Raw genomic sequence first — 18,520 nt, 5'->3', positions numbered from 1 at the left:
GTCCAAACCTCTTCCGACTTATAAGCGAGTCCTCAAAAATTCGATACCCAATAGGAAATATAGTAATAATTGTTTATATAGGACGGGACTTAATCTTAAACGTGAAAGAAAAATTGCAAAGATTTTTCACATTTTATTCAAACATTTTTGGTGTATCGGCATAACAAACAGTAACATGTGTATTTTAATACAAATAATAAACTTTTATTATTCCGGTCCATAGAAGCGCAGTGGGGGGAGGGGGCAGGGGAAGCTCCCCCCCCCCCCCACTTTTTTCTGAGTATAGTATGCTTAGTCCTCTTCGTTCCTTGTGGAGCACAGGGCTACTACAGTCACTCTCCACCTTACTCTGTTTTGGACTGTTCTTTTTGCCTCATTCTAGGTCTTTCCAATGTTTTCAAGCTCTTTCAGTCTTGTTCTCCTCCAGCTGTGTAATGGTCGCCCTTGTTTTCTTTGACCTTGTGGATTCCAGTCCAATGCCTCTCTAATGATGCTATTTTGGGACTTCTCCATGTGTGACCAATCCACTGCCATGCTCGTTTCTTATCTGGAGGAATGTTGGTTCTTGGGTGGTACGCTCCAGTAGCTGTTCGTTTGATATCTTTATTGGCCACGTCACTTAACAGATGTGTCGTAGGCATTTGTTGGTATAGTATGCCTTAGTAAATTTTCTTTTTAGATGCTGGTTGCCCCCCCCCCCCCCAACTTTTTGATGTTGTAAGGTTGAGCACTGGCAAATTCCAGAATTTGGACAATAAATTAGTTTCTTTTTTTACGCTTGTCAGGTTGTTTTTTTTTTTTTTGAAAACTTGCCCCCCCCCCCACTTTTGAAACCTTTGCTTTGGGCCTGTTGTATTAGTCCCCTACCGATGAAACCGGAGGGGACTATAGGTTTCCTCTGAGTCTGTCCGTCCGTCCGTCTGTCCGTCTGTCTGTCTGTCTGTCTAGCTGTCCCTCTGTCTGTTTGTCAGTCTGTCCCACTTGGTTTTCCGCACCTTTTTCCTAAACGCTTGCAGATATTGAGCTGATTTTTGGTATGTGAGTGTATCTTGATGAGTTACAGATCAAGTTTGCATTTCATTCCGCTTCAATGATTTCTGGCGGAATTACGACCTTCTCAATTTTTCAGGGATTTCCGCACTTTTTTTCTAAACGCTTGCAGACATTGAGCTGATTTTTGGTATGTGACTTTACCTTGATGTGTTATAGATCAAGTTTGCAGTTCGTTCCGCTTCATTGATTTTTGACGGAATTATGGCATTTTCAATTTTTAACGGGAACCAGATTACACTTGCCGGTAGGGGACTAGTATTGCTTATGCAATACTCTCAGAATGCTTGTTAAAATTAAAGATAATTTATTAAAAAAAAAAATAAATAAAAATGTATAAGAAATAAGCAAAGAGAGAAACTAATCTAATCCCATCAACTTTTGTGAACGTAAAGAGTTAAATACTGGCATGCAGAATCAAAAATACATTACAAAGTGCGAGAGGTATAATATGATACTTGTGGTCAAACTTTCACAAGCATAATTTGAGAAGACATTTAAAATAGTTTGGCTTGAGTGATACTTTAAACAGCATATTATAGCTGTTCATGATTCAAAAGAGATGCACAGCGCCAGATCCATGAAAAAGTTTTGGAAGGAAATACAGCCTACAAAGACACATTGAAGGCAAACATATCTGATTCATTGAATCTGCTCCGGGAGAGGCATACGACTTCATTGACAATCAAAGTATGATTTTTGGACGTTGATATGGTTTTCTATTCCTGATTACATGTACATGTTTCACAAAGTTCTCTCATGATGAGCTCATGAAATAAGGTTTTCGTAGCTTTAGAACTGAAAAAAGAAGGAAATGAAATGTTATTTAAAAAATTTGACAATATATATAAGCGTCCAATCCGGCACCAAAAATGACGTCCAGTCCGACACAAATTTCAGTAAAATTAATCGATTCTTGCTTTTTGAAGAACATTTGATGTACAAAGATAAGGTATTGTTGTCTCTTTGTTCATCTAATATTTACAACTCAATCCGATCATTAAAAACTATGAAAGTACTCTTTGTATTATAAATGATCAAAATTCTTGTACAATTCTCTTATTCAATTGAGTTTTCAATAACATTATTTACAGTGATTAATTATTACAGGTGAATAGCAAAGGGAAATAACTTCTCAGTAGACTAAAAATTAACAGAGCCTAATCCTAGCACCAGAGGTCCTAGACCCAGGGGCCGAGCATCTTCGCTAGCCAAGGGTTTCTGATACGCTACTCTCCTCCTAAGCCCTTGGCATACGGTGTTTAAAAAAGTTGGGATTTTTTTTCTCAAGTTGTGATTGGAGTTGATCGACATCGTTCGACCAATCAGCAATTGTTTTTTGTAAATGACGATATTTGCGTTCGGGATATATCTTGACTCTTTAATATCGGGAATGAAAAATGCAAGTAAACAACGATCCGTAAGATAACATGTCGTTCTATGAACAGTTATATGGTGTCATCCAATATCTTAATCTAAGTGCAAAATATGTGATTAAGAATCTATACTGAAGGTGTAGATTTGCATTTTAACATGTTTAAATAACAAATTAACATAACTCATTACCTTCTTGTTAATTATTCTTTAAAAACATTATTTTTTTAAATAAGCTTTTTATTTCTGTCGATGACGCTATCTGTGCGTACCTGGTAAGGATCGTGATCACGTGACGAAAACAATCCCGTCTTTTGTCAGCACCGTATGCCAAGGGTTTATGAGGAGAGTACGTATCAGAAACCCTTGGTTAGCGAAGATGGGGGCCGAGAAATTCACAATTTTGGAAGCTTCACCCTTGCTTATCATAACTATATGCATTAAGTATGTTTGCTAAATATCCATGGGCAGAAAAGAAGATTTTTCAAAGAAATAATGCATTTTCACGATATATTCAACAAAGACCCACCCTAAAACCAAAGATCCTGATCCAGGGCTATGAATTTAAAAATTTTGGAAGAAGCTTCCTTGCTCATCATGATCATAACTATGCAATTAATTTGTCTGCTTAATACCCAGGGACAGAGAAGAAGATACTTACAGAATTTATGTATTTTCAATATTCGATCTATAGAGCCCACCACCAGAACTCCTGACCCAGGGGCCATGCAATTCACAATTTTGGAAGAGGCACCCTTGTTCATCATAACCATGCACATGGTTTATCTGCTAAATACCCAGGAGCAGAGAAGAAGATTTTCAAAGAATTAATGCATTTCACTATATAATCAATAGAGCCCTGCCCTAAAAACCAGAACCCCTGACCCAGGGGCCATGAAATTCTTAATTTTGAAAGAGGCATCCCTGCTCATTTTAACTATGCACTTACTTTGTTTGCTTAATACCCAGGAACAGAGAAGATTTTTAAAGAAATAATGCACTTTCACTATATAATCAATAGAGCACCCCCAAACACCAGAATCCCTGACCCCGGGGCAACAAATTTCACAATTTTGGAAGAAACACCCTTGCTCACCATCACTATGCACTTAGTTATTTGCTAAATACACCGGAGCAGAGAGGAAGATTGTGAAAGAATTAATGCATTTTCACTTTATAATCAACAGAAAAATAGAGCTCCGCCCCAACACCGGAACCCCTGATCCAGGGGCCATAAAATTCACAACTTTGAAAGAGGCACCCTTGCTTATCATAACCATATATCAGTTTGTTTTCTTTATACCCAGGATTAGAGAAGATTTTTAAAGAATAATGCATATTCACTATATAATCAACAGAGCCCCTCCCCCAACTACAGAACCCCTGACCCTGGGGCCACAAATTTCACAATTTTGGAAGAGACATCCTTGCTCATCATAACCATGTATTTATTTTATCTGCTAAATACACAGGGGGAGAGAAGAAAATGTTTAAAGAATTTATGTATTTTCACTATATGATCATTAGAGACCAACCCTAACTCCAGAACCCCGGGGCCATGAATTTCAAAATTTTGGTAAAGGGCTCAATGCTTATTACAATTATACCAACAGTTTGATTGCTTGATATCCAGGAGTAAAGAAGATTTTTAAAGATAGCACTAATTTTGATGGTTTTAGCCCCACCCCTCAGGCCCCAGGGGGGCAGTGACCATGAAATTTAAAATTTTTGTACCCCTTTACCCATTGAAGCTATATGCCAAAATTGGTTCAAATTACTTTAGCGGTTCTCGAGAAAAAGCTGCAGATGTTCAAAAGTTTACGACCGACGAACGTCGGACGACGACGGACAAAAACAGGTAGAAATAGGTCGCCTGAGTGACCTAAAATCGTATTACATAAAAAAGAGAGAATGGATGAAACAAGCTATCTTGGATTCCAGGGGGTGCCTCGGTTCACACTTAATTTTAAATAATAACTACACTTTTCTTACCGGTGTCGGGTGAGATCTAGCTTCAAAAATGATTGAATACATGTATTCCCTTAATTCTATCGTCTGCCGATTTGCTCTTAGCACTGAAATCGAAAGCAACAGAAGTGATGAAGTGTAGAGGCGTCCCGGATTTGTACGGAAAGTCTAGAGAGGTCAGAGACAGTGCCAAACTTGTTCTCTCCATACTTTTCGTGCAATTCCGGTACGCCTAGGAGCTATAGTTAACTTAGCGAGAAATCATAACTTCTATTGTTTTCGATTTCAGTGCTATGCATCGAAGACGTTTTGGTTCACTCCATGTTTTATACGGCAATTGCAAATCGGCAGACGATAAAAGGGAGTTATTCAATCATTTTTTGAAGCTAGATCTCACCCGACACCGGTAGGAAAAGTGTAGTTACTGGTTAAAATCAGTGTGAACCGAGCACCCCCTGGAATCCAAGATGGCGAGTTTTATCCCTTCTCTCTTTTTTATTTACAAGAAAGACGATTTTTTTAAAACTGCGAATTTCAGCAATTTTCGAATATTATTATAATCGGTATGTTTAGACAGACAGAAAAACACACCATCCTGAAACCTAGCCCGGCTCATACATTCTCCTATGACGTTGGCTCGCATATATCACAGTGAGAAACACGAGGAGAAATAGTGCGTTTGTTTTAATTCATTAATTATGAATAGCAATTGCTTTGCTGGGATATTCCATGATGCGCGCTATTAACGCATCATTGAAAATACGTCAGCAGATCAAATGCTATTCAGAACACCATGTTCACTGAACATCGTTGTTTATTATTTGTATTTGTAGAGTTATCTTTCCTTTAAGTGTAAATTAAAATATTCATGTAAATTATATATTTAAGGATTATTTAAGGATGACGTTTACTAAGGGTTTAACTTTTAGTTGAAAGAAATGGAGTGCTATAAAGTACAACATGTTACATCAAAAATTGTTCTGAAGGGACAAAATAACAATGTTATGCAAGAACAGAAGTATTACTAAGTTCATGGTGATGCAGAGGAAATTCGAACCAAATTTTAATTTTTCATTTCTTTTCAATTTCAGAGGAAATTCAGACTGAAATAATTAGGAGGTTTATGGTTCAAAGTCCAAAGTCCAACTGTTTATGTATATTTAGCAAAACTATTCCATTTACAAATGTATATTATATTTCATCATCCAAAGAGTTTTGTTACTTATTATATTTTGTTATTAAATAAAGAAAATATTGGTCAACGTGTAAAAAATTGAGGTATTTTCCGAGAAATACTCGAGGGCCACTAACTTGAAAATGAGGTCATTGACCAAGTTATTTGAAATTGAATAATAACTCTATAATCATAGGTCTACTATGGCAAGTCATACGTTGCAATGTTTGACCTTTTCCATTTGCATTAAAAAATTTTCCATATTGTAAAATTTTAATCTGTATTCTATAATTTTCATTTGTATTGTAGAATTTTTCATTTGCATTGTATGATTTTTATTTGTATTCTATAATTTTCCATTTGAATTGTATATCTTTTTATTTGTATTCTATATTTTCCATTTGTATTGTATAATTTCTTATCTGTATTGTAAAATTTCTTATTTTTCATTTATTTTCGTTACGAAGTTTTTCATTGGTCAAGATTTAGCCTGTATCGTGTTGAAAATGAGCGAGATGTTCCGGGTGCTCAAAGCAAACTGTACATGTATTTGCGTGCACGTTAGAGGACGGCCATTTAGATAAAATGGGAGCGCTGGAAGATGGGAAATAAATGACCGTCCCTTAGCATCCACGCAAATAGAGGAGCCCAGTTCACCCGAAACATCTCGCTTGTTTGAACACTACACTACAGAAAGACTTAAACTCCTAAAGTATTGTATCTTTTTTTCTGAATTATGAACCAACAAATGCAACAGTTTAACATCTATTTCTGACCTCAAATTAAAGAAGATACTGCAGAACTGCAAGCTCTGGAGTGTTTACAGTCTGTAATTAATTACAAGAATTACATTTAAGAAAAAGTCTATGTCCTTATCTTAAATTTTGCATTAATGACGTTTCGAAAAAGTTAGAGAACAAAGGATTTCCAAGTGTTGCAAAAGAATTCGTACGAAAACAGACAACATAAAAAGTGTTTTATGACGCCATGAAAACATCAGAGGTAATGGGCCTCTTGTATGACGTTTCCTAGACAATACTTAAATATTTGGTATGCAACTTTTTCAATGTATAGAATATGCAGATTCAAATTCATTTACATGTAACTTGTGTTCAGGACAAATGTATAAAGCAAGGTCGATCGATTTCACCGTAGAATACATATTTCATGTTCTAATTTTTGAGCTTACCTGTACCATAAATGTAAAAAAAAATTGAACAGGCCCTTAAAGTTTATATTTAAGCTCACTTATGTAAATTCCGCCACAAGGATTAAGAGCAGTTATCCAAGAAAAATGTCGAAAATGTCGAAAAGTACAGCACTGATATTTACTGATATTTATTATTAAGGACATATGCAATGTAGTTTGAACTTTATTGTCTTTTCCCCTGGAGTTGAAGAGTTCCAATACTTTAAGGAACTGTGTGCTACATTTTAATGTCTATATATGCTGTTGTACATTTCTTCTAAAACACATTTGGATAAACAAAACATCTAGAATATATGTTTAGTAATTTTTGTATATTTTTCTTTGAATTATACAAGAATTTTTATCAATTGATATCTTTTTAAAACCCCTGGTAATGCAAGATGATTTTTTGTCTAAGAACATCTGATGGCACTATAATCTTAAATTAGGAATATCTTAAAAAATTATCAGTAGGTAAGGTACGTTGCGTATGTCCTTAAGTTGACTAGACGTTTAGATGAGAGAACTATTTTCTCAAAGTTGTCTGTCCTCGCTATAACAGATAAACAAGTCCATCATATCGCACTTGAGAATTTTACCTCCCGATAGCAGAGAAACATTTTCAGTAAAGAATAATTTCAAACAAGTGATAATTATTACCCAATGAAAGATCACCACGAAAGATCACCATAAACCTGACATGGAAGATCACGAACTAGACTAAATCAAGCTCGGGAGCGAATAAGCAGCCAGTGAGGAAATAGTAAAAAGACTGAGAGTATTCAAATCGTGATTTATCATCCTACAATCATTCCATAAACATTTCATCGTAAATATTTGTAATTAATCACTAAGCTATTTAAGCATGAAGTAATTGAAATGCTAAAAAGGTTTTCTTTTTTTCTATGTACGAGGGTTGTCCGGTAAAATCGTGAACAAAGCGTTTTTCTCCAAAAATAATGGGCGCACTAAACTGAAATTTTCAGAAAATGTTTATTCATCATATTTAAGTGCATCTTAATTTTTTTGATAAAATATAGTCAAAAATAAAGATTTTATTATGCTTGAATGTGCACAGGGTACGGTCCTACGGCGCACGATCAAAAAACCAAGGTTTCGTTAGCGAATACAGTATTATTTTGAAATAAAAGTATTAAATAGACAAGGTTGGGGTAAAAATTATCATATTTTTAATCCACTATCTATTATTTCGTCTTTTGTAAAATATCAAGGCATTTGCTTAATTTTTGGCAGTTTCCCGAGCATTTGAAATGGGAAAGTGGTAAACGCAACACACGAAAAATGGTGACGTTTGGTGACGTTACGGCGCACAGGAGAGCAGTTCAGTTTGATTTAGATGTAGTAATGACGCCCTAAGAAACTTTAAATGACTACAGAAGAAAAAAATATAAAAACATCACTAGACCTTTAGTATACAAGTTAAATGGGAGTTTTCTAAGCGGAAGCTTTTTGATCGGGTCCCCGGGTAGAACAAAACATACGGACAAAGAGCTACTGGCAATAGCAAAAGACGCTGTCACTGTTCACCGTCGTTACATGTATAAGATAGCCTATATAGTTGAATGATAGTGAGAGTACTGTCCATAACTTACTAATAAATCTTCAGAAGTTCCCATGTGTGTGCGAGATTGGTTCCTCGACTGTTTATGGAGGAATAAAGTAGAAATCAAGTTTGTGCATCAATGAAATCCCCGAATTTAAGTGGGGCTTATCTAACTTTTATTTAGCAAAGAAGAAATGTGACGTTGCTTTAGACACTTTGACGTTATCATCCGTGCGCCGTAAGGCTATACCACACATAACGTATTTTGTTTATTTGAGCAGATATCTATTTGAAATTTGCTATATATATTGATGAAAAATGTACTAAAAAGTAGTTTTAGAACGCAGAGATGATTATTTTTCAATCTAGACAACTTGTCCACGATTTTACCGGACAACCCCCGTACTTTGTAATTTAAGTAACATTTTACAGTGAAATAGCATGTACTTAATTACAAGCATGATACGATGAGTACTTTGAAAGCATATGTTTTTATAAAATTTGAGTGAGGACTTTTACTATTTCAGACAGCTAATTGTTGTGCATTACAAAGGTTTAAAAGCTAATTATATTTGAAGGCAAGACATTCTACAGAGTGACTGTATCATGAATTTTGATTAGTATATTTGTAATATCTTCGTTCAGGATGAATTAAAAGATTACTATTAGAAAAAAACTGCATGCTTAATTGTTGTATAACAGATATTTCAAATTGAACATTTTAAACTTGAATTCAAATTCCAGTTATTTGCCCTTAACTGCTCGATGGCGATGCTATTTCAACAGATAAATCACAACACAAGATCGAACCAAAAGCAATAATGAATGATTTTACCTTATAATATCAACAAATAAATTTGTCATTTTCCCGTAAATAGTAATAAAAACTTATCCATTTCATATACACAAAACTTTTATACTGTGTCTCGTAACATATTTTGAGTGTGTTTTGATACGCAATGTACTTCATTTTACTTTGAAAATGCGAATAAAATTTAGGGTTAGTGGTGAAAATTAGATATTACAGTTGAAAGAAAGTATTCTGTAAAAGATCTCATACTGTAAAATGAGAATAATTTACTTAGTGCTTTTGGTGCAATGACATATTTGCGCTAAAATAATTGTGGGCTTCCCCCTCCCCCGATTTGATTTTATTTTTGCTTGAGAACAGTTGAAGTCAATGTGACAGTGTGAATGTAATGTGACTTTTTTCACAATAGACCTAGCTATAGAGACGTAGGCTTATTTATGGACATCGATCATACAAAAGACCATATTTACATAAAGCCTCTTTTGATTCACTTTTACCTTAAATAAAAAAAAACAACTAGGTCTTCATCATATTCGCACTAAACTTTACTAGGTTCTCTTGAAATTTTAAATGGACAATTTGAAGAAGCTAAAGCTAGTCCATACTTGGATTCTTCAACTGCAGAGTACAAGCTAGTGTTTTTTTTTTTATTATGGATGTTGCCCAGCAAAGGCTGTTTAAGTCGCCATATATGTCGGAAGATAATTCAAATTCAACCTGTCGGCCTTAATGTTAAATCATCAAAGAAACAAATGATGTGAACTTTAGTACCATTCTTAATCAAAAAAAGTTCTGTCTTGCATTCCACCATATTCCAAGTTGAAGTCTACACCCTGCATTTCCTAGAGATATTCCAAAGCTGTTGCTTCCAAACTTTCCAACTACAAACAAAACCTACACTGCCAAGATGTTTAACTTCTAAAATAAAATCCTCATAAATGTTCTTGATCTTCCTCTTCTTTCAACTACAGTCCCGCTGGGCACGTCATTACTGGTAATGTTAATATAGTTCAAATGAGGACATCAAAACAATTATTTTAAAAGATCCTAAATACATCTGCAGGGAGCCTCGATCTTTCAATTGGCGCAAAACTTCATTTTGTTGAATTTTGTCAAAAATCATGCCAAACACTGGGCTACATATAAAGAAAAATATTAACTGCTGTAAAGGAGAATCTTCAGATGTACTGCATGTGCTACAGCATATTCGAAAAGTGGTGTTTTCTCAAAACCCCCAAAGATCTTTTAGAAAATTTAAAATCACAAATTTATCTAAAGCCATGCAGTAACATCAAAATGTGAGACTTTTCTATACTTTATTCAGCCATTTCTCACGATAAACTAAAAACTAGGCTTGTAATATAATAGACAACTGCTTCCTCGATTAAATTGGAACTTGGGAATTTTCATATCTTGTGATTGGTCATCAACAAAATTACTTTTTTTTAAAAATCACTTCGATTCTACACACAAGTACTCTGAAGTTAAAATTAAAAGGATGCTGGAAACCCTCATTGACAACATCTATGTAGTCTTTTGAGAACAGGTCTTCCATCAAACTGTTGGAATTTTAATGGGTACTATTTGCGCTCCTTTATTAGCCAACCTGTTTTTACATTCCTTCGAAAAAGAATATGTTAAAAAACAACATGAGAAGAAAAAACACTTGCTGTGGCTTTAAACTCAACATTCAGATATATCTACGACTTTCATCAATTAACAATAGTTACCTCCATTCAAATGTCGATTCGATATATCTCGGTGACCTCGAAATTAAAGATTGTCTGCCATATCTGTTCCATATTTGGATGTTTTACAGACTAAAGACTATCAATTAAATTGTATGACAAACAAGATGACTTCAGCTTTTCCATCATCAACTTTCCTTATCTATTTAGTAATAATCCGCTATTACCTGCATATAGTGATTATGTTTTCCAACTTATTCGAAACGCAAAAGCATGTTCTGAGTACTATCAATTCTTAAACCAATGCAAGCTACTGACAGATAAGTTGATGTTACAGAGATTTCAACAACCTCGTTTAAAGTCAGTATGTCGTTAATTCTATGGTCGTTATAATGGCCTTGTTAGCATATTTAGCCTATCATTGGATCTTGGCTGACGTGTTTCATACTAAGTGGTTAGGTCTTTGTTTTTATACCCAGTTTGACAATGGAATATTAAATGTCCGTCTACCTGATCAATGCATAGGGCTCACTGCGGGCGTGACCGGTCAACAGGGGATTCTTACTCATCTTGTGCACCTGATCCCATCTTCTGTGAAATTTAGCTTCTGAAGAGTGTGTTGATGCAAAAAATTGGAAAAATATGATTTTTCCTATAGAGAGAAAATCCAAGTAAAGAGTTTTTAATCATTACGGAAGAAAGCTCCTAGATATTTGTAAACAGTGTAATATTTTTATATTCAATGGTAGATCAAGAAGTGAAATTAATTTAGAATTTACGTGCAATCTGACAAGTGTTGTTGTATGTTGCATAGCCAATATTGATTTTATAAAATATGTGTCAGCTATCAAGATACTGCCATTTTGCACACTTTTTCAGATGTGCATAATCCTGTTGAAGTTATATTGATGTTTAAAATTTAACATTTTATAAAGTGTAGGTAGAACTGATGATCAACCATCTGGTTCTTGTTATGTAGTCGCTAAAAGTTGGAATACTGATAAAAAATTGACCTTCCAAAAATCTGTTGAAAAAATGGTGATTGTGGTTAAAGCTCTTGAACATGATGTAAAAAAAACTGTGCAATTGAAGATATTAATTTGGAATTTATTGATAATATTGTAGACAAATTTGGTGAAATCTTGTAGAAAGTGCTAAGAAAGTATTTGGCACTAAAAATATAGACATAAATTGTAATAAAGAAATCAAATATTGTAAAGTCAATAAACCATGGTTTAGAGCTGATTGTAAATGTGCCAGACAAAACTATAGAAAAGCAGAGAGACTGTATAAAAAATTGGCGGTACTATTTTTAAAACAGACTTGTATGAAAGAGAAAAGTTGTATAAATTGAAATTAAAGCCTGCAAATGGTAAACATAGAAAGAAATGAAAAAGAAATTAAGCTATTTACGTACTTCAAACCCTAAAGAATACTGGAAAATTTTAAATATAAACACAAACGAGCAAAGATGTATGGCTTACTTAAACGACCTTCATAATTTTTATAAATACGGTAGCAATATGCAATTCAATGAATCAAATGAGAACCATGTTTTAACTAAGGAGGAACCCCTTCTAGTATCTGATATGTAATTGAATCTCTATATTAATAAACAATTACACATGATGAAGTTTTTAAAAGTATTAAGTTATTGAAAAATAATAAATTTAGTGGTGATAACAGAATTATAAATGAGTACATCAAGAGTACATCTGACTGCTTATTGAACTTGTATGTTGAGCTATTTAATAGAATATTTGATTCTGGAATAATTCCCTCACAGTGGACTTAAAGCAATATAATTCCAATATATAAAAATAAAGGTGATAATTCTGATCCCAAAAATTACAGACCAATTACATTGATAAGTTGCTTCGGAAAATTGTTTACTGCCATTATCAATGAGAGACTAAATAATTATGCTAACAGAGCCCAACTTTTCTTAGAAAACCAAGCTGGTTTTCGAAAAGACCTCTCTACTCTGGATCATATTTTTCTATTATACACACTTATTGAATTGTTTAAATCATGTAAAAAGAAATTGTATTTGCCTTTGACTCAGTCTGGCGAATAGATCTCTGGAATATAATTTTATTAAATAACATAGATGGCAAATGTTTTAAAGTTATAACCGATATGTATAAGGGCATTTAAAAATCAAGAGTAGTAGTTAATGGAACATCATCAGAAATGTGTACTGTTAGGGAAAGACAAGGTGAAAATTTATCACCATTTTTATTTTTACTGTATTTGAATGATCTTGAAGGATTTTTGTTCGACAAAAATGTAAAAGGTATGAAAAATCTGAGAAAATTGAAGATGAACTAAATACATGTATATATCTAAAGCTTTATGTTTTACTTTATGCAGAGGACACTATTCTATTGTCGAAATCCCCTGAAGATCCTCAGTATCAGCTTGAGATGTTCTCTGAATACTGTAAAAAATGGCACTTGAAGGTTAGTAGTACTAAAACAAAAATTATTATATTTAGTAAAGGTAAAATAAGTACTAATATTTCATTTAATTTTGAAGGTGTTCCATTGGAAATTGTTGAAAATTTTAAACATCTAGGAGTAACATTTAGTAAAAGAGGATCTTTCAATTTGAATATTAAGGAAATGTATGAAAAAGCTACAAAAGCAATGTATGGTGTTCTTGGAAAATGAGGAAAACATAATCTGGCAATCGGTTGTAAATTAGATAATTATGTTTGACAAAATAGTGAAACCAATTCTGTGTTATATGGTTGTGAAGTATGGGGTTTTAGTGACATTTTGTTGAAAGACCTCATCAAAAATTTTGTAAACATATTGTAAACCTTCTCTTCCTTCTCCTTCGTCTTCTACACCAAATTTTATGGTATATGGAGAACGTGGCAGATACCCTTTATCTATTAATGTTAAAACTCGTATGATTTCTACCTGGGCAAAACTTGTTGTATGATAAGCATGTCTCAACTTTCGTCCTATTTAACTGAAATCTTATCCATTCTTTTTATTAAAATATCACTCAAAGACAGTTTACTGCTTCCGCTTCAGAAAATTTTGAAAAAGGCTAGAAGTTGGTGTTCTTTTATACGCCACAATTCTGTGATCACCATTACGTCTCTGCATGCCCTTGAAAGTATCACGTAATACTCTTAAACATGCTTAAGAGTAAATAATGTCATATGTACGTAATGAAACATATTAAACAATGATATTTACATGTCCTATCACGACTATAAGTGACAAAACCATTTGATTATTAAATGAAAATATAACAGGGAAATGCTTTATATCCGTCCAATAGCTTTATAGATTTTATCCTGTGTTAACAAAAAAAAAAAAAAAAAAAAAAAAGACAAAATAATTTAAGTTGACCTTTCTCCTTAACGTGCATTACACGATTAATGAGAAAGTACCACATGGAAAACAAGATCATATAGTTAAAAGATACAAAGATCGACCTAAATTTATCACAGGGAAAATCTCAAAACAATATCAATTTTAGATTACAGACTGTAATGGGTAAATATCCAATTAGGAAACCCAAGCTTCTTGAGCGTTCCAGTGTCCTTGATATGATAATGCTAGTATTCATGAGAAGCAGAGAATGTAAGAATATTTTTTAGATGAATTATCACATTCAATTTGGTAGAACTTCATTTTTCCTTAATGTTATGGCAGTGATAACAATAACCAAAGGGATAATATTGTCCATGCACGATTAGTTGACTAGGCCACGTGTATGCCTTATTAAGAACAGTTTTAGAAACGGAGCAGAATGGTATTCTTTGAATACCTCAATCTGAGTTGTGGCGGCACATATCGTTGTCCCTGCACATATAATCACCTGCAACATTCCGCTCAAAATTGCACTGCACAAATTGTCGCCCATTGGCGATGCGTTTTCCATGCGTTTGCGCATGCCCGACAAGTAGGACGTTAATTTTTATCGGCAGCAAAAGTTGGGCCAAAAACCTGGTAATTTATTAATTTGTGTGTTGAAAAAAGTGTTGCTTGTGTGTACTACATGTATGTTTTAAAGTGTGTTGGAGTGTGTTTTTAAAAAAAAAAAACAGAACAAAAAAAACAAAAAAAAAACAAAAACGAAATAGGCTCAGGAATTTGAAGGCACACAAGTTGTGAACATATTTATTTGTTTGTGAGCACCGGTGAGCGATATTCATACTTTGTCTGTAAACGTTTGACCGTTACATCGTGAGGCATGGCTATAGCCAGTTAAATCAGTCAAAAAAAGAGAGTGCTTGATGATATGGACACTCATACTAGCGATGGAGAGATTTCAGAAAAAAAAAACTGGAGACTTTCATATGAGAGATGTTATGCATGGTATAAATAATATTCAAAACACCCTGGCCAACCTGTTACTAAGGATAGATGGGCAAGGTCGCCATCTTGATGAAGTCACATAGGATATCAGAGGAAAACATGGAATTCAGGAGGGATTAGAAAGTATACAAGAACAAGCGAACGATACGATATATATAACATTGAACTGCATGAAATACAGAAGAAGATGGAAAGAGAACTTAGCAGAATGAAAGATTACATAGTTCGACTGGAGTATTGTGTAAAGACTCAAAGTGAGCAGATTCTAGAGCTTAAAACTAGAGCAATGGAAGATAATATCATAGTGAGTGGAGTAGATGAAAAGGCACCCGAGATTAAAAATCCAGAAAACCTTGCCAAGATCATTAGTAACGTGTTCACTGCAGAGATGGAGATACCAGCAAAGACTGTGGATAACCTACAGATATATAAATTGTTCAGAATGGGTGAGTACGATAAACTACGAAAATATCCTAGGCCAATTTGTGTTCAATTTGCGAACAAATCACACAAAGATATTGTAATGAGGCACATCAAAATTCTTAAGGATAAGCAGTCACCAATAAGAGTGTCCCAACATCAACCGGAAGAAATCAGAGAAAAAAGGAAACACCTATACGATGTATAGAAACAATAGCGGACCGTAACATAGAGACCGTGTTGAAGGGTCAAAAGTTCATTTTCACACAAAGCAAATCTGTGTATAGGGACAAAATTGGTAGCCGACCTATGGCCGATGAGATCATCAGTGGAGAAGAGGTAAAGATCGCGATCAGTACGGGGAAGACCACAGAAGACAATGGAAACCGGTTTGCTGCCCACTCAACGCCAGTAGACTCCTATAAATAGGTGAGACGATCGCTTGTGGAAGTTATGCGTACAGAACACGGAGCCGGGAGAATGTTATACTCAAAGCGCTCGCTGATAATGATATAAACAACGCACTGGTGGTCGTCTCGCGGTGGTGTGGTAGTAAAATCGGACCCAGACGTTTCACACATATCATCGAGGTTGGGTTAAGTGCAGAAAGAAATATGCCAGTCCCCGTCTGATCGACGCTAAAATCAAAATCATAAACAGTCACAGGTTAAATATATATTAATAGTAACTCACAGTTAGCTGTTGTGTACATTTTTTTTTACTTTCATGGTAAATTCGTATTGCCTAAAATATTTATTTCAGTAGTTTTTCATAGGGTTATATCCATGCTGCATGTATATATTTACTTAAGTTCGTGTTTGATATTTTCCGGAATTTGCTAGTTTATACATCGCAATTTTGGATTATTTTTAAAGTCTTGATTTCCGGTGTAGAAATCGTGCAGCATGGATCGTGTTTACTTGTAAATTTTGATCAATTTTCTAGCTTATCACTCAACACAGGGCGGATCTATGTGCATAATTTCAATTTTAATCTAGTGTATAGTATGAAAATATGGTATGGATAAATATTTGTTGTAATTACATTGAAGACATATTCCGTTAATAGATATAAGAAACATGGTACATGTAACTACAACAAACTGGAAAAAAAAAACGAACAGGAAAGGAATTGAGTATAAAGGTTTCCTCCCAACTGAAACTACTTTTCTATAATTTTAACTATTCTTTTTTTAAGGTTAACATAAAGTTAGGTTTTTGGTAAACGGCATATTTTTAAAATGACAGTAGGCGTGTTTGAGCTCAACTACTTCTTTGTGTTGTATATAGATTTGAACTTTTTTATCAACTCTTTTTTTTCTTGCTGTTGGGGAACAGTAAATTTTGCTAAGCATCCACTTTGGAATGGATGACAATCCACATGAAAACTTCCTAAAAATACTAACATTAAATTACCAGGGATTAGGGGATATAAATAAAAGGAGGGATGTCTTCAAAATTTTAAAAGGAAAAAAACTAAATGTGTATTTTCTTCAAGATACACACTTTGTTGAAAAAGATGAAAGCATAATTAAAATATTATGGGGATATAAGGCTTTTTTTAGTTCGTACAAATCAAATTCACGAGGAGGAGCTATCCTCATTAATAATAATTGTGATATGACATTAGTTAACGAATTTAAAGATGACAATGGCAATTATCTCATTCTAGATGTAACCATAGACAATCTTCCTTCTTTGTTAGTAAATATATATGGACCAAATTTAGATACACCAACCTTTTATACTGTGGCGGTCAGACGGGTTGGATCGCCGGTGGCCAGATAGCTCAGTTGGTAGAGCACCTGACTGGAGATTCAGGGGGCCCGGGTTCGAATCCCGGTCTGGTCCGCTGCATTTTTCTCCTCTCCCGTTACATTTGGTGCTGTGCCATGCCCTGGAAGTGACAGGTGAAAGACCTGCCAGGGAAGAGCCTGGGTTGGTGTCTTCGGGGGCCGAAGACCTTTAAGGAGGGAGGAATGTGGTGGTCAGACGGGTTCGATCGCCGGTGGCCAGATAGCTCAGATGGTAGAGCACCTGACCGGAGATTCAGGGGGCCCGGGTTCGAATCCCGGTCTAGTCCGCTGCATTTTTCTCCTCTCTTGTTACAATACAAATCTTTTAAAATTGATTCAAGATTACTACTCATCACAATATGTGATTATAGGTGGTGATTTTAATTTGATTTTAGATAAGGATCTGGATTCTATGAATTATAAAAACCTAAATAACCCTAAATTAAGAAGGGAAGTCTTGAAGATGATGGAGACACTAAATTTAAAAGATATTTTCCGTGAAAATAGTCCAAATTTAAAAAGATTTACCTGGTGTAAAATTTTCTATTAATTTAGATGAAATGGTTGAACTGAATTACCCCTCAAAATTAAATGAAAATAAGCGGTTGACAAAACAATGGCAGTTAAGAAAACTTACTCCAATTGGTAGATTAGCAGTGATTAAATCCCTGATTATACCAAAAATGAACCATTTGATATTGACTATTCCGAACCCTTATAAGGAACTCCTAGACGAATTTGAGAGAGACCTGTTCTACTTTTTATGGGGAAGTAAAATTCATAAGGTTAAAAAAAATGTTATGATTCAAGATTATAGAAATGGGGGGTTGAAAATGATTGAATATGTAGATTTTCTATGTGCATTAAAATCAACATGGATCCAAAGACTGATTAACTCAGATACAAAATGGCTAAAACTTCTTGAATCAGAATTAGGAATGAAAGTTGAATCTCTGTGGGTAAGAGGTTTAGACTTTACTGTTAATATGTGTAATAAAATAAGTAACAAGTTTTGGAAAGAGGTTTTACATAATTGGGAAAATTTGTAAGCCTTGAGTACCTCAAAAATCTTAATGTAAAAACAAATTTTGTAGAATATGCAGGTTTAAAAGTAGCTGTTTTATAATTCTGTGAAAAAGTTGGGAAT

At 34.3% G+C, this 18,520-nt stretch overlaps 1 non-coding gene and 1 pseudogene across 1 annotated transcript; both read left to right on the top strand.

The window, feature by feature from the left end:
• The first annotated feature begins 15,151 nt into the window (after positions 1 to 15,151).
• Positions 15,152 to 16,210, top strand: LOC133188020 (uncharacterized; annotated as a pseudogene).
• Positions 16,211 to 17,355: 1,145 nt separating this feature from the next.
• On the top strand, positions 17,356 to 17,428 carry Trnas-gga (transfer RNA serine (anticodon GGA)). The gene has a single exon. It is a non-coding gene; the product is annotated as a tRNA-Ser (tRNA).
• Positions 17,429 to 18,520: the final 1,092 nt, after the last annotated feature.

Source organism: Saccostrea echinata, unplaced genomic scaffold, assembly GCF_033153115.1.
Source record: "Saccostrea echinata isolate AGI-Se365-2 ecotype Australia unplaced genomic scaffold, CSIRO_AGI_Sech_v1 ptg000015l, whole genome shotgun sequence".
Lineage (NCBI taxonomy): Eukaryota > Metazoa > Mollusca > Bivalvia > Ostreida > Ostreidae > Saccostrea > Saccostrea echinata.
The sequence above is the reverse complement of the archived record's forward strand: the minus strand, read 5'-3'. Positions and strand labels throughout refer to the sequence as shown.